The sequence below is a fragment of the Gorilla gorilla genome, chromosome 5 (assembly GCF_029281585.2).
Source record: "Gorilla gorilla gorilla isolate KB3781 chromosome 5, NHGRI_mGorGor1-v2.1_pri, whole genome shotgun sequence".
In the NCBI taxonomy this organism is placed as follows: domain Eukaryota; kingdom Metazoa; phylum Chordata; class Mammalia; order Primates; family Hominidae; genus Gorilla; species Gorilla gorilla.
The window spans coordinates 108,169,364-108,186,642 of record NC_073229.2 but is presented as its reverse complement, the minus strand read 5'-3'; the positions used below and the strand labels follow the sequence as shown (position 1 = coordinate 108,186,642).

The 17,279-nt window shown below is 41.8% G+C and overlaps 1 long non-coding RNA gene across 2 annotated transcripts; it reads right to left on the bottom strand.

The window, feature by feature from the left end:
• Positions 1 to 4,122: 4,122 nt before the first annotated feature.
• LOC129534545 (uncharacterized) lies at positions 4,123 to 16,963 on the bottom strand. Of its 2 annotated transcripts, none has more exons than XR_010134316.1 (3): positions 16,075 to 16,963; positions 9,097 to 9,202; positions 4,123 to 7,060 (listed from the first exon to the last, which is right to left on the bottom strand). It is a non-coding gene; the product is annotated as an uncharacterized lncRNA (long non-coding RNA). The 2 variants fall into 2 exon arrangements; XR_008681176.2 differs by lacking the exon at positions 16,075 to 16,963 and having other exon boundaries at positions 4,123 to 5,823; positions 6,977 to 7,060; positions 9,097 to 10,377.
• Between the last annotated feature and the right edge of the window lie 316 nt (positions 16,964 to 17,279).

The window sequence follows — 17,279 nt, the reverse complement described above, 5'->3', positions numbered from 1 at the left end:
AGGATATGCTGGATACCTGGATTGGGGTGGGTGCAAGGCTTGCCGCTGCCAAATCACCTCCAAACATGCAGTGGCACTGACATCCCTGGGCTAGGATGGCTGGACCCTGGTCCTCCCAGCACCTGTGCCCATGTGCCTTCTAAGTGTGGAAGGAAGGGGTTGCTGGGTGGCCAGAAGGCCAAGAGGCAGGGAGGCACCTGAGAGTGTGTCCCGGGAAGGTGGCAGAAAGCAGGGCCACAGAGAGCCATGACTCTGAGCCCTAAGCGCATGCTTCATTGCCTCATCTGACTTCAATTGCTGCGATGGGCTGAATGGTGTCCCCCAAAATTCATATGTCCTAAGCCTCGGTACCTCAGAATGTGACTGTATTTGGCGATCGGGCCTTGAAAAAGGTAATTAGGTTCAATGAGATCATATGGGTGGGCCCTACCCCAATCTGACTGTTGTTATAAGAAGAGTACACACAGAGAGACACCATGGGGCATATGGATACAGAAGGACTCCGATATGAAGAGGCAGCATGGGGGTGGCTATCTGCAAGGCAGGGAGAGAGGCCTGGAACAGAGCCTTTCCTGACAGCCCTCAGAGGAAGCCTGCCCTGCTGGCACTTTGCTTTTGGCCTTCATTTCCAGAAATGCGAGAAAATACATTTCTATTGGTTAAGCCACCCAGTCTGTGGTACATGGTTATGGTGGCCTGAGCAGACTGATAGACTTACAGAATACCAATTCAAATTTCAAAGAAGTTTAAGAATTCCAAGATGGCGACCACAGAGCATTAAATCCCCAGGGAGGATTTAATGCTTAACCTTCTAAGCATGGTGTCCTGTGCCACTGCACCAGTCATATGCCCATGAAGCTAGGCCTTGGGAATTGGGAAATGGAGATCTGAAGACAACTTGGGGTTCATCAGTGAGGTGGTGTGATTAAAGCTGGCAGATGGCTGAGATTGCTTCTTGGAAACATGAAGTGAGAAGAGAAGAGGGCTGATGTCAGAAAGAGCAACTAAACATAGAGGTGAACAAGAAAAGGTGAAACCCAGTGGATAAATGGGTAATAATGTCTAAGGCCCAAGGACATGTAATTAGGAACCAAACCCCATGGGCCCTAGCATGGTGGTCATGTGGTAGGTGTTGGGACCAGGTTGCTGCTGGTTAAAGAATAGGGAGTGCAATTACAGGCTAGTCTTCTAAGCAGGCTTGGGAGGAAAGAGGAGACTGGGGCTGCTGAGGGCCCTTGTGCAGATTTATGGGAGGCAGGAGGTCAGGAGGCCTAATATCCAGCCCACACCCAGTCACCAAAGCTAAATCAGCCTTCTGGAAGGGCCAGTGGAAGGCCTTCTAACCAAGACTCCAAATAGCCTAGACCTGAATAACAAAGCTGTAGCTGGAGCTTTTCCTGTGGATATATATATATATATATATATTTTATCTGAATCCTCTCCCTAGCTCCATGAGAGAAGCAACTGTTCTGCCTCCATGCAGCCCCCAGAACAGTGGCGCATAGTAGGCACAGGAAACAAATGTTGAATAAACCAATGGGAGACAGAGTCAAGGGAAAGGTTGTGCTTGTTTTGTTTTGTCTTTATTCATTTGTTTCAGATGAGAGACATAAACACGTTTCTAGATTGAGAACAAGGATCCCAAAGGAAGGGATAAGTTTAAGATAAGAGTTGAGAAAGGAAATAATTGATGAATAAGATAATAAAGAGTAAGAGAATAAATCAAGAGAACTTCTGGAGGAGAAAAAAAAAACCTGAATTATCCTTCAGGAAATTTAATCATTTAGTCATTCAATGATGAGTATCTTGCATTGTCCTGGGCCCTTCTGGGGTTGGGGAACTGAAGGGTTGGAGGGTCAGGGTGGATACAAAAGAAAACCTAAAATATATTCCCTTTCATTTGTTCAAGGTGACACCATCTAGTTAAGAAGTATTTTATGGAAAAAAATACACAGCAATGAAACACAGCAAGAATGTTCCCAGAAGTCTGAGTAATAAAGAAAGATTTGAAAACAGAGTGAACTGAGAAAATGCCCGGAGGCATTACAGCAGAGGTGGAGAGCAGATAGGGAAAAGGAAGTAGAGAGAAAATAAGGGAACATGAGCTCTGGCATAGTTTCTTGGCAATGGGCTGGCTGGCAGCTGGCAGCATCAGGAAAACAGGGGCTCAGTGTTGACTCAAGACCTGGGAAGCTCCATTTATTTTCCAGTTGATTAGGACCAATGCCAGCAGTCAGGCTCAGCAGGAAGCAGTAAAATCAAGACTTGTCTCAGAGAAGGACACATCCCTGATAGTTAATGTGTCTGGGCATGGAAAACCTGGTTTTTTTTATAATGAGTCCAACAACAAGGCAGGACCAACTGAAGAAAGTGATAAAGAAAAATTGACATTGTTTTCAGAAGTTAAAGTACATACTATGACACAGTTACCTCTCTAACTTGTTTCCTTTAGAGACGAGGATAATCTATCGTCCAGACAAATCAAAGGCAAAACCTCACACACAAAGGAACCCAGGAATTCTACTAGCTAAAGCCAACCCAGGGAGCAGCAAGTGCAACTCATATCAAGGATACAGTTTCCTCCTTTTCCTCAATTAAGTTTCAGAAAATAAATAGGAGGAGTGAGTGTTCAGAAGCCCCAAGGCTTGCAAGATGTGAGGAGTGCATGCTGCAAATGGTCACGTTCTCATCGTGAATTGCTCCCATCTCATTAATGGCAACAATTCTCTGCCCATTTCTTTCTTAGGTGATTTGAGGGTTTATTGAGTATTATAAACTTTCTTACTCTTTGGCATAAATTGGATTTCATTTGCTTTGTCTTGGTTTTATACTGTTGCTCTTTTCAAATCAGCACAATTATTCCTGAATATATGTGCACTGCTTTCACTTGCCAATCATTCCTTTTTATTCCAGGGAACACATGCCAGGGCACCGCACACCTCTGCAGGCTCATACATACAGGACCTCAGCCCCTACCTCCTGGTAATATTCATTTTTTCTTTCCCTTCCAATGTTTAATCATTTACTTGAAGCTTCCCCCTTGCTGCTAATCCTATTGTTTTGTTCCTCCAGTAGAACTGCACAGACTTCCACCCACATAACGTGGCACTAGGCAGACAAAACATCTGATATATTTTAGTTCATGCTTGGCATTCAATCAAGAAGACGAAGCTGTGAGCCATGCTGAAATGCCAACTAAAATTCATTTTGCACTACCAGAGAGAGAGATGGCGCACCGAGGAGAAACTGTAGCCTCATGGCGATCATGTGTAGCCCTAGGCTCTAACACTAGCAAATTTCTTTCCCTCAAAATTGAATTGGTGCATTTTGAAGTGAAATCCTGATGGCTTCTTGTTTACTATCACACAATAATGAGGAAGCTTCAGTTTATTGGCACGGAGCTCAGCCACTCTCAGACAGCAAATGGAAAAGAGAGACTAACTTGTCCTGGTGCTTTGCTCCTTGTTATTCCTTCAATTGTGTCACAGCCAATACAATGCATGATGGAATTATTCCGAAATAGAGAAACACGTTGAGCCTAGACATTGACTGTTACAGCGGTGTGGGTGGAGTCCACACATACTCATGCCCCCTCTCTTTCCCACATGCCTGCACACCTGTCTATTCAGTGAGGGGAAGATGAGGTCTTGCAGCCCTGGGTGGCTTCATCTGCCCATGAGGGTCACTTTTCTCTTCTCGGTTCTTTTACCTCAAAGATATTCTGTGATCACTATGTGCTGAAAGCATTCAGCATTCTTCTGCCTCTGCTCAAATTATCACTAGTACTATTCTTAACATTTCTGGTCCCGCCAAAATTCATGCACATTTTGTAGAAACTGACCCAATGTGAGGAAGATGAATAATAAAAAGAAGGAGGTGTGTGTGTGAGTGCGTGTGTGGGTGTGTGCATGTGCGTGTGTGTGTGTATCTGGGTATGTGTGTCTGTGTATAAAATCTCAGAAAGAAATGTTGAAATAAATATGAAACATTTAAATTTTTTATTATTTTAAAGGTAATATCAGCACTTTTTGGAAAACAAAATAGAAGAAAAAGTCATCTATAACTTCACTACTGTAAAACCACCAATGATAGCATTTTGTACTTTTATTTTTAAATTTTTTTATTTTTAATTGTTATGGATACATAATAGTTGTAAATATTTATAGGGTACATGTGATATTTGGTACCAGTGTGTCAATATGTAATGATCAAACAGGGTAATTGGGATATCCATCACCTAAAGCATTTAACATTTCTTTGTGTTAGGAATATTCTAATTCTACTTTTTAGTTATTTTGAAATATACAATAAGCTATTGTAAACTATAGTTGCCCTATTGGGTTACTGAGCACTAGATCTTTTTTTTTTTTAAATCTAACTGTATTTTTGTGCCCATTAACCAACTCCTCTTTATCCTCTCTCCCTACTACCCTTCCCAGTGTCTGGTAACCATCATTCTGCTTTCTATCTCCATGAGTTCAATTTTTTTTAAGCTCCTATATATGAGTGAGAGATTGAGATATTTGTCTTTCTATATCAGGCTTATTTTACTTAACATATTGCATTTACTTTAAGACTGTTGTAAAACATGGCTGTTTACATAGCAACCATATGGTGTATTAGTCCATTCTTAAACTGCTGTAAAGACATACCTGAGACAGGGTAATGTGTAAAGAAAAGAGGTTTAATCAGCTCATGGTTCTGTGGTCTGTACAGGCTTCTGTTTCTGGGGAAGCCTCAGGAAACTTACAATCATGGTAGAAGGTGAAAAGGAAGTAAGCACATCTTCATATGGCCAGCAGGAGAGAGAGAGAGAAGGGGTGGGGTGCTACATACTTTCAAACAACCAGATCTTGTGAGAACTCTATCGCAAGAAAGTCAAGGGGGAAATTCACCCCTATGATTCAATCACCTCCCACCTCCCACTGGTAATTACAATTCACCATGAAATTTGGGTGGGGACACAGAGCCAAACCATATCATATGGTACCTTTAAATGAGTATATTGATTTTCCCACATAATTCCATTATATTGTAGGCATTTTCTATATTATTATATAACTTTATAAGCATCAACTCTTTTTTGAGAGGGTGTTCTTGCTACATTACCTAAGTTGACCTTAAATTCTTGGGTTCAAGTGATCCTCCCACCTCAGCCTCCTGAGTAGCCAGTACTACAGGCAGGCACCACTGCACCTGAATCCAAACATCAACTGTTAATGGCTGAGTAGACACCATAATTTATTTAACTATCTCATTATTAATAGACACTTAGGTGGACTCCAGATTTTTTTCTACTATAACTATTGCTGCAATGATATTTATATTTATCATTATATTATATAAAGGCAGATATGATAAAATACACAGCTATATTACAGATATTACAAAATACAGTTATTCTCTCTGGACCTTAATATTTATTTCACATTTGCAGAAATTTTTCAGATGTCTACCAATAGGTGGGTCCAGCAATATCAAGCTTTGCAAACAAGGGCCCCCTGTGGGTAACAGCAGACATATACCAATGCAATTTTTTGTTTAAAAACCCTAAATTTTTCCTTATTTTATTATCAAGAAATGTAATTATTAAATGCCTTACGTTTATAAGTGAGAAATCATCCATTTAGCCTGGACATGATAAATCTGAGGGCAGGGAGAGATAATAACTGTCTCCAAATGTCTGAAGACCCAGAAGCCCAGGGAGACTTGCTCTGTGGCCTCAGGTGGAGGCAGGTTTCAGCTGAGTGAGGGGAACTTCTGCCAGGTTGTCCAGAGAGTTCCCCCTTGGTGGCTATGATCTGGAACAGGCTGGATAAGCACCTGGCAAGGACAGAGTCAAGGTGTTCATCAACCTGCAAGGCTGGATCATGTACTCATTAAGCTCCCTTCCAGCTCTGAGAAACAGTGACTCTAGAAGTTATATAAAATGAGTGTTCTCTGGCTGGGCGTGGTGGTTCAGGCCTGTAATCCCACCACTTTGGGAGGCTGAGGCAGGTGGATCACCTGAGTTCGGGAGTTCAAGACCAGCCTGACCAACATGGAGGAACCACATCTCTACCAAAATACAAAATTAGCCAGGCTTGGTGGTGCATGCCTGTAATCCCAGCTACTCGGGAGGCTGAGGTAGCAGAATGGCTTCAACCCGGGAGGTGGAGGTTGCAGTGAGCCGAGATCGCGCCACTGCACTCCAGCCTGGGCAACAAGAGCAAAACTCCATCTCAGAAAAAAAAAAAAAAAAATTAGTGTTCTCCTTTTGTAAAATAGAATATAATTGATTACCATAATCTTGAATAGTTTAAAGTGAAAAGGTGAGTTCCTTTATCATGTGCATTCATTCAATAAATTTGTATTGTGGACTCATCATGATTCAGGCATTGTTTTAGATGCTAGGGCTCCAAGAGTGAACAAACTGACAAAAATCCATGCCTCTATAGAGCTTACAAATGCCTACTACAGTTTTCAAAATGTTTCACTTGTTTTCTTATTTGACCCCATGATGATTGCCTGAGGTATGTAGAGCAGCTATTTTCCCTGCTATGAATGAAGAAACTAAGGCTTAGAAAGATTCAGTGACCTCCCCAGGAGCACACAGAGAGTTGTGGAGGAAGAATGAAAACTCATCCCATCTGGGCAAGATGGCTCCCAGCACTTTGGTAGGCTGAGGCTGGAGGATCACTTGGGCTCAAGAGTTCAAGATCAGCCTGGACAACATAGTAAGATCTTGACGCCAAAAAATTTAAAAATTAGCAGGGCATGGTGGCATGCACTTGTAGTCCCAGCTACTCCAGAGGATGAAGTAGGAGGACTGTTTGAGCCCAGAAATTTGAGGCTGCAGTGAGCTGTGATTGTACCACGTACTCCAGCCTGGGCAACAGAGCAAGACTCTGTCTCAAAAACAAATAAATAAATAAACATGAAAACTCAGCCCTGGTAGCACCTGCTCTGGTGCTCCGCACTTGCCATGTTACCTCACCTGGGGTCCCTGCATCTGGAGAGGAGCTCATATTCCTGCAGTCTCACCTCAGACTTCTGGAGTGGACAACATATCCCGAGTTTCCTAAAGATTACCACATATTTTATGTTACAAAGAGACGAAGCCGCAGAAGGAAGCAGTGCTCTTTACAAGCCTAATATATTTTAATTTTTAAGCCATGAAGTTCTCCAAAGGCTGACATTACCTCTTACTCATTTTTTTTTTTTTTTTGAGCCCGAATCTCACTCTGTCTCCCAGGTGGAGTGCAGTGGTGCGATCTCGGCTCACTGCAGGCTCCGGCTCCCAGGTTCATGCCATTCTCCTGCCTCAGCCTCCCGAGTAGCTGGGACTACTGGCGCCCGCCACCACGCCCGGCTAATTTTTTTTGTATTTTTAGTAGAGACGGGGTTTCACCGTGTTAGCCAGGATGTTCTCGATCTCCTGACCTCGTGATCCACCCGCCTCGGCCTCCCAAAGTGCTGGGATTACAGGTGTGAGTCACCGCACCCGGCCCTCTTACTCATTTTTGAAAACCCCATGTCTGGCACATAACACGTGCTTTATCAGTGTTTGTTAATGGATAACCGCAACTCACAAAACACAAACACTATTCTTATATTGTGTTTTTAAAGTATGTTGTTCTTATGAAGTTACAGTACCTTAGAAATGGGAAGTTCTGGTGTTTCATACAATGTTCAAGAAACTGGAAGGGTAAAGTATGGATCTGTGTATTGATAACAGAAATGTTTCGTAAAATGTGCAGGACTGGCAGGGCAGGGTGACTCATACCTACAATCCCAGAACTTTGGGAGGCTGAGGTGGGAGGATAGCTTGAGGCCAGGAGTTTGAGCCCAGCCTGGATAACACAGCAAGACCCTGTCTCTACCGAAAAAAAAAGAAAAAAATTTTTTTTAATTAGCCGACCCTTGGGGCACAGACCTCTAGTCCCAGCTACTTAGGAGGCTGAGGTGGGAGGATTGTTTGAGCCCAGGAATTCAAGGCTGCAGTGAGCCATGATTGTGCCACCACACTTCAGCCTGGGTGACAGAGTGACACCTCATCTTTAAAATAAAAATAATAAAAACATGTAGGACTGATGCCTTAGGGAAATGTTTAATCTTCATTTTAAAGCATTGCTTATTTTGAGAGTTGCATGATTATTTTAGTGCACTTCAGTATGTTTTGCTTAATTAAATTCTGGCCTTTAGTTTTCCAGTACTTTACCAAGTTCTCCATTATAATCACTGGATTGTATTTACCCAGAAGTGAAGTAATCGCGTGACATCACAGATGTCCTCTGCACTTGGAAATTGAGAAAGATAAACATATCTTTCCATGGAAGGTTTCTAGCAGGTTGCCCTCTATTTAAAGGGAAAAGTTAATACTCACTCCTCATGTTCTCATTAATTGAGAACAAAGCAATGTTAAACCTAAAGTAGAAGACGGGATATATCTATACATATACATACATAACATATCGTTTTTAGTCCATTTGCGGCTCTAACAAAATACGATAAACTGGATGGCTTATAAACAATAAAAATCTGTTTCTCATGGTTCTATAGGCTGGGAAGTCCAAGATCAAGGCACTGGGAGAATCAGTGTCTGATGAGGGCCTGCTTCCTGGTTCGTAGGATGGCAGCTTCTCGCTGTGTCCTCAGATGGTGGAAGGGATGAATGAACTCCCTTGGGCTCATTAATTTCATTCATGAGGGCTCTACCTTTAGAACCTATTCACCCCCAAAAGGCTTCACCTCTTAACACCATCACTGAAGGGGTTAGGATTTCAACATATGAATTTTGGGAGTACATAAACATTCAGACCATAGCACATATATAACATAAATGTATTTACAAATATATATGATACATTAATGTATGTAATTCATGAAGGAAGGATATTCAATGGAAGAGAAAGAGCATCAGGTGAAAATGATTTAAAACACACGTCTACCTAGGTAGATGGGAATATTTGGAAAAGCTAATTACTGAAGATAGGTCTAAACTCTTGGGTGTCTGTGCTCTGGAAAAACAATTGCTCACCATTGTCCACTTCTGAAAAATAAATTTAAAAAACCAATTAATGGAATGAAGCTGTTTGGCAGGATCAATGTACTTACGGAGAGGCAGTACAAGAGGCAGTGAGAACACAGGATCAGAGTCAAAGAGGTCTTCATTGGAATCTTTGTTCTGCCACTAACTTGTTCTGTGCCTTGGTTTTTTTATCTGTAAAATAGGGATAAACATGGCCTCCAGGTTTTTTGCAGTGATGAAATGAAATCACATACGTGGAGAGCTTGGGATGGTGTCTGTCATGGAGTAAATACCACGGGGCAGCAGCTGTTATTCTTGGTTATGCATGATATGAACAACAATCGCATGGCCACAGTTTCCACCTTGTTGGGAAAAAATGTTCAAATCTGGACTTTTGAGTTTGAGTCCAAAAGTAAATAATTTTGGTACTCTGGGCAAGTCAATGAATCTGTTTATGCTCTTTTTTTGTGACAAAGCATCAGTTATCCAATCCTCACAAGTAATTTTGCTTCAATTCCAGGGCCACATAAAAAGTGGTATCCCATGGCACATGTTTTCCTATGTAAGAAACCTGCACATCCTGCACATGTACCCAGGAACATAATAAAATACAATAATAATTTTTTTTAAGACAGTTTCACTCTTGTTGCCCAGGCTGGAGTACAATGGCACCATCTCGGCTCACTGCAACCACCACCTCCTAGGTTCAAGTGATTCTCCTGCCTCAGCCTCCCAAAGTAGCTGGGATTACAGGCGCCCGCCACCATGCCCAGCTAATTTTTTTTTGTATTTTTAGTTGAGACGGGGTTTCACCATTTTGGCCAGACCGGTCTTGAACTCCTGAAATCAGGTGATCCACTCGCCTTGGCCTCCCAAAGTGCTGGGATTACAGGCGTGAGCCACCGCGCCCAGCCATAATTTTTTTTTTTTAAGTGGTATCAAGAATGGCCCACCTCAAATGGACATCATCTCGGGATGTGAATGAGTTAGGCCTCAATTAGGCTTTCCATGAAACTAAAATATCTCCCAAGAGACGCTGCAGCTGCTGTCTGTGGTTCATGTTTTGCCAGGTTTGTTTTTCTCTGTGCCTGAGAGCATTTTCTGGAGATGGGTTGCTTCCTTTTCACAAGAAACGGTGGCTGCTTGGGTAACTCGAGCTCCTTTTTTATTTATTATTTATTTTTTATTTTTTTTAAGAAATCCAAGCAAAACATAATGAGGACAATAAATCTCTGGGCAGAAGCATTCCCAACTTAGAAAAGAAGTTGTTCACTATCTGCGGTTTTAGTAGATCTTAAAACATGGCTCCGCTTTCTTTTGATGAGAATGGACTCTGCAATATTTGCTTTAAACATAGAGTCATTCCCTAGAGCAGTGCTCCGCCCCCCAACCCCACCGCCTCGCCCCGCCTCCCCACCGCCTCGCCCCGCCTCCCCACCGCCTCGCCCCCCTCCCCACCGCCTCGCCCCCCTCCCCACCGCCTCGCCCCCCTCCCCACCGCCTCGCCCCCCTCCCCACCTCCTCGCCACCCTCCCCACCGCCTTGCCCTCCAAGGCTTTTCAGGTGAGCAACTGCTTTATCTCTGGGAAGGACACGATTAAGCAGCAGGTCTACAGCACACGCTCCCCTTTAAGAAGGCAGAGAATCCCCGTGCCCGCTGGAGGGAAAAAAAAAATCAGTGACCTTCTCTAATCTCCTTGTAATGATGGTTCTCCTGCAAAGTAAAGGGATGAAATTGGTAGGGGAAGAATCCTGTAAGGAGAGATTTAGTCATTTGTACCAGATCGCCTAGGATTGCTTCTGGCAAACAAATCTGGCATCTGTAAATCTCTGGGGCATGGCTCCTTGTCACAGTTAAGTAAGCTATATAACTAGCTGAGTATAAAATGGAGAGGTTTCAAGACTGTAATTTGACCTGCATACATCCCTTTGATACCTCATGTGTTCTCCTGAGTCAGAGTGGAACCAAAACTTCAAGAAAGGGCCTGGACACCTGCACTGAAAGTCCCACTCCGGTCCCTGCTCAGGCTATACTTCTTGATTCCTTGTCTCCTGGAAATTAGTAGTACAGCTTGTCACTAGGGAAGACTTCTGATTCATGTGAGTCAGATTTGACATTCTCACCTGGTGACCAGTCAGAAGTCTGGTGAAGGAAGAGGGAGAGGTGTGTTCAAGTCAAGCAGCAGGCACCATGCTGGGAGGCAAACTTCCTGCCTTCTTGAAGACAGGTGCCCCTTTTAAATCTCCTTTGAGATCTGCCTGCCATATGTAAGGACCTGGGACTTGGCCCTCAAAGAAAAATTAGTCTAGATTAGTATTAAGGGATACTTAACAAGGATAAAGGGATAGAATTCAGAACCTCAAATGGTGACATCATTCTAATTGGACAGATTTCTCTCAAATTCAAAATAAAGCGGTTTCACTAAAAATTGATCTTTGAATTTCCTCTAAGAGTATAGCTAAGCCTATGTCTTTAGAGCAGGAATGGCTATACCAAACATTGTCAAATCTTGCCAGATAGATGGAATGTAAAAGTAGTTAATCAGGCAAGGCAACCACACAAAGCAGGAATGCTGATTTTTTCCAGATAGGATGTGGATCAGTGGGCTTCTGGGCATACACACATTCTTCCATCCTGTATCCAGCTCTGCCTCTTAACAATCTCACCGCTTGGTCTATAAAGTCTACCTTTGTCCTCAGACTTATCATTTTGATTTTCTACCTATTTCCTCTTATTTTATTTTAATTGCCTTTGGGCTCAACCTTGGTAAGATCCCTGCTTGATCAGAAAAAACAAAGTTCACAAGACACTTCCTCATGATGGAGGAAGAATCAGCTTTATTTTGTCCTCTTTTAGTATTCTGCTGTACAACTCAAATGAATCAGTAAACAGCATGTTGCCTGATTAAATTCAGAAGATGAAAGTGCATGTGGTTGCTGTAGTCACCAGAAACAGTTATTTGTAGAGTGGGGATGAGAAACTGAATGCACTGTCAGTTCCCTCGCAGGACCAGGTGAAGTAATTTAACTCATCAATCAGACAAATCAAGCCATGTATGTCGTTAGATGACAATTAAATTGTTTGAAAATCAGTTCTTCCTTCCAGTTTCTGAGGCAAACTCAACTCATAGTACTGATTAGAGAACAGAGTTTCTGCCAAACTCTAATGGATGTTCTATCAGATTTTGGAAGCAGAATAAAAACAAGTCATCAAAGAGCAATCAACTGTGGGCTACCTTTCAGTTGTCTCATCGGGCAGGAGATGTTTAATTCTATACCAGATGCAAGGTTTAAATCAATAACTCATGCTTCCTTAAATCTCAGGTAGAGATCGTGGATTTCTGCATACTCTAAAGGCATAAAATACAGAATATTTGCTACAGGATAAGAGATACTAATACACACAGTAACATTCTTATCTTCCTTCCACAAAAGATAATTATTTGTTTATATTTAACATACATTTATATGACATTTATTATTTGCCATGCATGGTATGAGTATCCTGTAAAGATTAACTCATTTCATCCCCATAACAACCATGTGATTAGGTAGGTACTATTAATATCTTTATTTCCATTTTGCTGATGAGAAAACTGAGGCTTAGAGAGCTCAAATAACTTGCTCAAGGTCACCTAGCCTGCCTGATTAAAACCTAGAGTCTGCTCCAGAATCTAGGCTCTTATCCACTTTGTTATGCTGCCTTATTAAATATTTTAATCACAAAATTTTAAAGTATTTAATTCAAGATGGTGGACAAAGTAGGCACCTGCTGCTTTGATTCAACCATCTTGCTAAGACCTGGAAAGTTCCTTCCTGTCCCAGTTTTGCTGTCATCAATTGGGTCTGAATGGAGGGTTCCACCTGTTTCTCCATTCCCTGTTATATTCCCAGGCTCCCAAATTATTGTTGCCCATTGGTTGCCAAATAACCCTCTCAAGATCATTAATTCATTCACTCCATAGACTCCTTCCATGTGCCAAGTGTGTACTTGGCTTGGAGAATATCTTCTAGGTGACTGAAAATATAATAAAAATCAGACTAGAAAATATAATAAAAATCAGACATTAATGTTAATAAAGAATATCTCAGACAGATCAAAGAATAGTGAGTGATTCATCCCTGTTTTAGTGAGCACCAGTGCTAGACTAAGTGTCTTTACGGTTCTGGTTCTGTACTATGTTCTGGGGACCTATCAGTAAATAAGATAAACTCGGCCCCTGCTTCATAGAGCATACAAGCTTTGCAAAAGGCTACCAATAAAAAAGTAATTACAAGTGCAACTAAAAGTTATTAAAAATTATAAATTATATTTCTAGATTTGACTTTGTGAAATGCTAAGATTCCCTGATGCAGCAGTTATATTCTCAGGAGCTCCTTATACAGTCTGCCAATTCTTCCTTTTAGAACTTTTGTAATACACATATATTGGCCACTAAGTAATTGAATTGTAATTCAATCAGCATTGCTATTGCTGGGTGGCAGAGAGATTCAGCAGATACATAGGTGGTATGTCATGGTGGGGTGCACTGGGGGATTCTCACTGGGGAAGAATTCTTTCCTTCAAAGATCCTAAAGAGAAAAAGTTGGCCACATCCATAGCACCCTGGAGGGGAACAAACCCTCCCTTGAAAATCAACTGACAAAAATTTAGTACATAAACTCTATAATTGGTGAAGTTTTTTTTAAAAAAGGACAGTGTCTCAGTGATAAAGGCCTTGAGCAAAAGGCAGAGATTAATTCAGTACAGATTGTGAGGACAAGAGCCACAGAGACACATATGTGAATCCAGGCTGCTCTGTAACCAAGACAACTTCCTTTGTAAAGTTATCATTATCCATTTAGTGAAGACAAAGTGGCAATTGGTACCAGGACGCAGCTTGCAATCTTTGAAGTCTGTATTTCTAAAGGACCTATACATTCTTCTTAGGAAGAAGGGACTATCATTTCTTTCTGTCATCTTCATACATTTCTAGGTACACATCTGGAGAAGGTGGGAACTTCCTGATCAGAATGAGCCAGCTAGGTAAGCAGACCCCTGAAGAGATGCTCACACCTTCTTTACCAGGGCTCTGCTCTCTGCACTTACCTTCATTCAGCAGCAAGGGGCAAGTGTTTTGGAGCGTGACCATTTCATCAAACATCTTTCTGTTGACTGTGAGCTCTGTTATTGCCTCTCAGAAGAACACCTGAGCTCCAACCCAAAGGGTCAATGCTACAGCCCTGAGTATTGCTTATGGTTATCATTTCCTTTTCATATTCTCCAAGCAGAGCCCAAATATTTTTTATAAGACTTAATCCATTTAATAATACTAACTGAAATATATCCAGTATGAACAACAAATGAAGAATGTGCCAACCAGTGTGCTAGGGCACTCTTATCCAAAGGGTCTAACCCCATGGAGGATCTTGGTGTCCCAAATAGTGTGAAAGGAAGTTCTTGGCACTGCTACAGATGGATGACTGCAAAGGCATGTTTAAGGAAAAGCTATAGGGGCCTCTGTGTTCAGTGGCCCTGGGACACTTCACTTTCAGGATTCAATTAAACAAGTCCTAGGGCAGTGTCAGCCATTAGGTTTGCTACTCTGGGGTAACAGCAGGAGATTAGAAAGGGAGGTAGGAAGGGAGATCTGAACAGTGTTCTGGGGTCATCACAAAGCAGCAGCCCGAGTTATGTGCCAAGACAACATTCTGAGATGCTGCCTTCAGGAAAGCAAAGTAAGGCTGGTCAAACCCAGTAGTAAAGGGCAATGAAGTATGTGAAGAAAGCCCCAGGCTTCATGTTGATAGAGCTGGCCAATTTACCTTCTAAATAGGCCAAGTTTTTCTGCCCCTAGAAAAATCAGTTGTCCATAACAAAATCTGATTAAATTATCAGTGTTTTATGATCAGTATGGGGATTTAGAATTACACATAGGTAAAATGTGTTGGTAAATGGGATGTGTTAAGAGACAAAAAGGCCTTGAAAGAAAAAGCATTTGTGGGCTCAGAAATTGTTTTATGTCAGCTGGGCATGGTGGCTCACGCCTGTAATCCCAGCACTTTAGGAGGCCTAGGTGGGCGGATCACCTGAGGTCAGGAGGTTGAGACCAGCCTGGCTAACAAGGTGAAACCTCATCTCTACTAAAAACACAAAAATTAGCTGGACATGGTGGCAGGAGCCTGTAATCCCAGCTACTCAGGAGGCTGAGGCAGGAGAATCGCTTGAACCCGGGAGGCGGAGGTTGCAGTGAGCCAAGATGGCACCACTGCACTCCAGCCTGCAGTTTCACTGCAACAAGAGTGAAACTCCTCTCAAAAACAAAAAAGAAAAGAAAAAGAAATTATTTTTTGTCATTCCCATTTAAGAAGTAAGATCTAAAGAATATTTCCAAAGGAAAAGGAAATAACAATAGAAGAGTTTTTTGTTCATTTTGTTTTTTATTCTTACTTTCATCCTTTTGCCAAGTCAAATTTTAAAGACTTTATCAGAAAAATCATAACAAATTGAAGCAAATTCTGACCACAGTTCTAAATATATATATTTAGGCCCAAGTGACCCACCTCAGCCACCTAAGTAGCTGGGACTACAGGCACATGCCACCACGCCCTGCTAATTTTTGTATTTTTTGTAGAGACAGGGTTTCATCATGTTGCTCAGGCTGGTCTCAAACTCCTGAGCTCAAGTGATCCACCCTCCTCAGCCTCCCAAAGTGCTGGGATTACAGGCATGAACCACTGCTCCCAGCCAGAGGAGGTATTTTTAAAATCCATTCTCATGGATGTATAAGGACTTTAATTCAACACTCAATAAATATTTCCTTTCCAACCCCAGTGGACACACAGATAAGGATTGGGAAGGAAAAATCTAAAATCGTGCAATTGATGACATAGGCTTTGACTAATTTAGGTCTTGGGATTTGGAAGACCAGATAGTTTACTTAGACTCCAGCTAAAGAATGTCCACGGCTCTCCCAACATCACCCAGTGTGATAGTTCCATTAGATTACACTTTATCTGTAACATGATACTTTTATATCCTAGCAGAAAAGTGCATTTCTGAGCTCATACTTGTTTTTACTAACCTGCCTATTCCTAAGCAGCCAGCGCACTACCCCCAGAGCTCCATATGTCTCTTTAGATCTGAATGTGAGGCCCCTAGAACAAAAAAAAAAAAAAAGAAAAAAATTTCAATAATGATTTTTGATGCTGTTATTCAAAGTACTAGTATGTCTTTCGAAAAGAGCTACAAGGATATTAGGGATTAGGGATTCACAAGGGAACACATTATAGAAATGATAAAAACTTGAAAAAACTTTGTTGTAAAGCTCTTTGTTGTGTAATTTTTGACTCCTATCATTGCTGAGGATAACCTGGCTTGTTCTAAGCCACACAACTTGCCATGCCCAGGTAATATAAATTATTTCCTTCTAAGGCAATTGTATTTAATCTGATAAATAGCAAGTGACTCTGAAGTCTGGGAAAATTCAAAGTTCACTGCCTTATTTCCTTGATGCCCAGAAATACAAGTTCCCAGCTCTGTGGCTCTCCAAATGAACAAAGGAAAAGGAAATAATAGAAGTGTTTTTTTGTTTGTTTCATTTTGTTTTGTCTTTTATTCTTACCTTCAATCTTTTGCCGGGTCAAATTTTAAAGACTTTGCCACAAAAAATCACAACAGATTGAAGGAAATTCTGCCCACCGTTATAAATGATTAAAAAACCAATCTCTTTTTTTGTTTCTGAAGAGAACATGATATCAAAGTTTTGTGTATTTGTGTTCTCTCTCTAAGCCTAAGACTTGGAAAATATGAGTTAATAATAATATATAATATTTTTTCAGCTCTGTCCTCCATCTGCCCCTTTCTTTAAAGAGGCATTAAAAAGGCATCCCAGTAATCCCAGCACTTTGGGAGGCCGAGGCGGGCGGATCAAGAGGTCAGGAGATCGAGACCATCCTGGCTAACACGGTGAAACCCCGTCTCTACTAAAAACACAAAAATTTAGCCGGCGTGGTTACAGGCGCCTGTAGTCCCAGCTACTCGGGAGGCTGAGGCAGGAGAATGGCCTGAACTGGGGAGACGGAGGTTGCAGTGAGCCGAGATCGCGCCACTGCCACTCCAGCCTGGGCAACAGAGCGAGACTCTGTCTCAAAAAAAAAAAAAAAAAAAAAGGCATCCTTTTCTATAAATCATACCTGTGCCTATTTTTCTGTGAACTATTTATATCCTTTGCCCATTTTTCTATGCCTTTTTTCGCCCAGGCTGGAGTGCAATGGTGCAATCTCAGCT